A 2,573-nucleotide genomic window follows, 5' to 3' on the forward strand; every position below is an offset into this window, starting at 1 on the left:
AAAAACAGACGAGCAGATTAACGTGGTACTGAAACAAGCTCTTTATTGGGCTGCTGCAGAATAGGCGTCTACACCCATACGCGGTCACTTGGCTTGTATTGTGCGTGGCGACGGCGGAGATTGTAGCGTCGGGCGTAGGTTCGCTCTTGTTGTGTAATACGTAGCCGAGCGACTCGTAGAGCTCCCGCACGCTGCAAGCAGGCGGTGACGTCAAGGCTATCCTCACTGGTGACGTTTGGCAGCATGGCGTCAAGCGTTGTCGTTGCTTCTTCGCCGTAAATGAGCCTAAAACGTGTCATATATGACTGGTCATCTCAACTGCGGTGTAGTAGACGAACATGACGTACGGAAGGAAGACATCCCAGGTTCAGCGTCGGCGACCATGGCGAGCTTGTCTGCAGTGGTTTTGTTCAAGCGCTGCGTGAGGCCGCTCATCTGTGGATATGAAACACAGTCGTCGTCCGACGGCATATACACTGTAGCGCACGATGGCTTGCGTTAGCCCCACAGTGAACGCAGCTCGTGTGTGTCACGCAGGACAGAGTGAAAGAAGGAAAATACGCGTTGTAGTCACAATGGGTGTCCTAGGTGGTTTCTTGGTTATCGTCGTTTTTCGACGTTTCCTTCAATGGTCGCTTGAGCGACCGAGTGTTTTGTGCTTCGAGAATGTAATCAGGCTCACGAATTGGAAGGCCACGGCTCCTCCTTGTGTCCACGAGCTCAGGCAGCAAGCAGTGCATATAAAATTTTTTGAGCCGCGGCAACATCTCGTTCTCCCAAAACGATTGATTCCTGGATATCACCTCAGTGCTGATGCCTTTTTTGGTCCACAACACAAACAAGCACTTCCTACGGCGAGCAATATTCAACTGTCTTTGCACTTGATACCAGTAATTACTGTTTGTCTTCAGCTGCAATCTCCCGTTCTTGATTTCCTCACAGCACGTTATTCTGTTGGCGCGAACTCCTTCCAGTGGAGTAAGGTCCCTCGCTGAGTACGGACACTTGACTTCAACAAGAACGTCCTCCCCAATGAGTCCGTCCGGGGAAGCGCCAAGAAAGGGGCTCTCCTGGTCAACAAACAGGCCGCACTCCTTCACCACGACGTTGCACTCATTCTCGATTTGCTTGAGTGCTAAGCACTCGTGGTCCTTTCAATACCGAATCGCTTCGGAAGTTATTTCTTTGTACAGGATGTCACCAACTGTCCGCCCACATCCCGTCGTTGGCTTCATTTTACAAATAGCACCAAACAATGATGCCGTCAATCTTTTTCGCCTTTCTTGTTTCCACACAGTGGATCCAGTCTGCTTTCACGTTGCTCGCTGCAGGTCTTCGATGTTGGTTGCTGATAGCGAGAGCGATTTCAGCAATTTGTCGGAAGCAGATTGAAAAGCATCAAGCTCCATGTCTGGTACGCCGTAATCAGCATCGGCACCAATATGCCGCTCTTTTTGTCGATGCTGGCAGCGTGGAGTGATTGTTACCTTCTTTTTCGGTAGCTTTCGCTTCGAATCTCTCCTAGAAATTAATGCCTTCACAAATGATGCTGTGCATTTTCCAAGCTGCCGTCCCGATATCCTGCGCGCGATATTTTCCTGGTATGTTCTTTGGCAGTTGAGAGGAGGCTGCAAAACAAATTGTCTCGTAAGATGCTTTCAAGGAATAATTTATCCCCTTTCCACCTACATATTTTGCCACAACAGAATTGCAATGCTCGGCAGCATTGTTATCGACGTCCATTATTAGGCTCGCCGCGTTTGCAACCACTCTGCTCATGGCAACACAAATTTCTTCAAAGATGCCTTTCTGAACTTTTTCAGGAAATATATTTTCTTCTCCCGCTTTGCTTCCGGAACAGAAGTAATCAGCGCAGTTGGCGTGGTCTCCAAACACATGATTTGGCCCGTTCTTTATGTCATGAGCAAGACGGTCTATTTCTTCAGAAAACGATGCATCTTCACTGCTTCTAACTTTTATTGCTGTTGCAGCTCCATGCCGTAGGCGCGCAGCTGCTTGGAGAATAGAGTTTTTTAATTTAGGTGGAATTTTTTCCAGCCGCTTCTTCTGAGCGATCTCTCTTATTTTTGCTGCATAGTTTCGAAGTAGGTGGTTCCTGCACTCAATTTTTTCAACCCGCTGGTTGCCATACGGTGCTGCTGCGACGATAGATCGGTAAGTGCTGGAATCACCATCAGCTATAAGCTTTGTATATTTGATGCCATGTAGCTCAACGCTTTTCTTGAAGCCTTCAGCAACAATAGCTTGCTCCATGCTTGTTGAGCTTCCCTGCCAGCTCTTGTGGCACTGATGCTCTTTCGGGGTGGCACCTTGTGGAGTCCGACGACACATTGCGCATTCCTTGTTTTTTACGCCAAGGTACAGGACTTTTCCAGTTCTGTGACCAACGATGGCAGCCTGAAAGAGTAAGACCAATATTAGTCACGAAGCTGCCATACTGGCTGCACTGCTAATCGCTAGAACATATAGGTATTGTCATGCTTGTGACTCAAGTGCTGCTTTGTAACTACCTCCAGGCAAATTGATGCCTTTCGATCACAGCGGTACGTAGC

At 48.4% G+C, this 2,573-nt stretch overlaps 1 pseudogene; it reads right to left on the minus strand.

Moving 5' to 3' along the window:
- Positions 1-584: 584 nt before the first annotated feature.
- Positions 585-2,352, minus strand: LOC144120117 (uncharacterized; annotated as a pseudogene).
- Positions 2,353-2,573: the final 221 nt, after the last annotated feature.

The sequence above is a fragment of the Amblyomma americanum genome, chromosome 2 (assembly GCF_052857255.1).
Source record: "Amblyomma americanum isolate KBUSLIRL-KWMA chromosome 2, ASM5285725v1, whole genome shotgun sequence".
Lineage (NCBI taxonomy): Eukaryota > Metazoa > Arthropoda > Arachnida > Ixodida > Ixodidae > Amblyomma > Amblyomma americanum.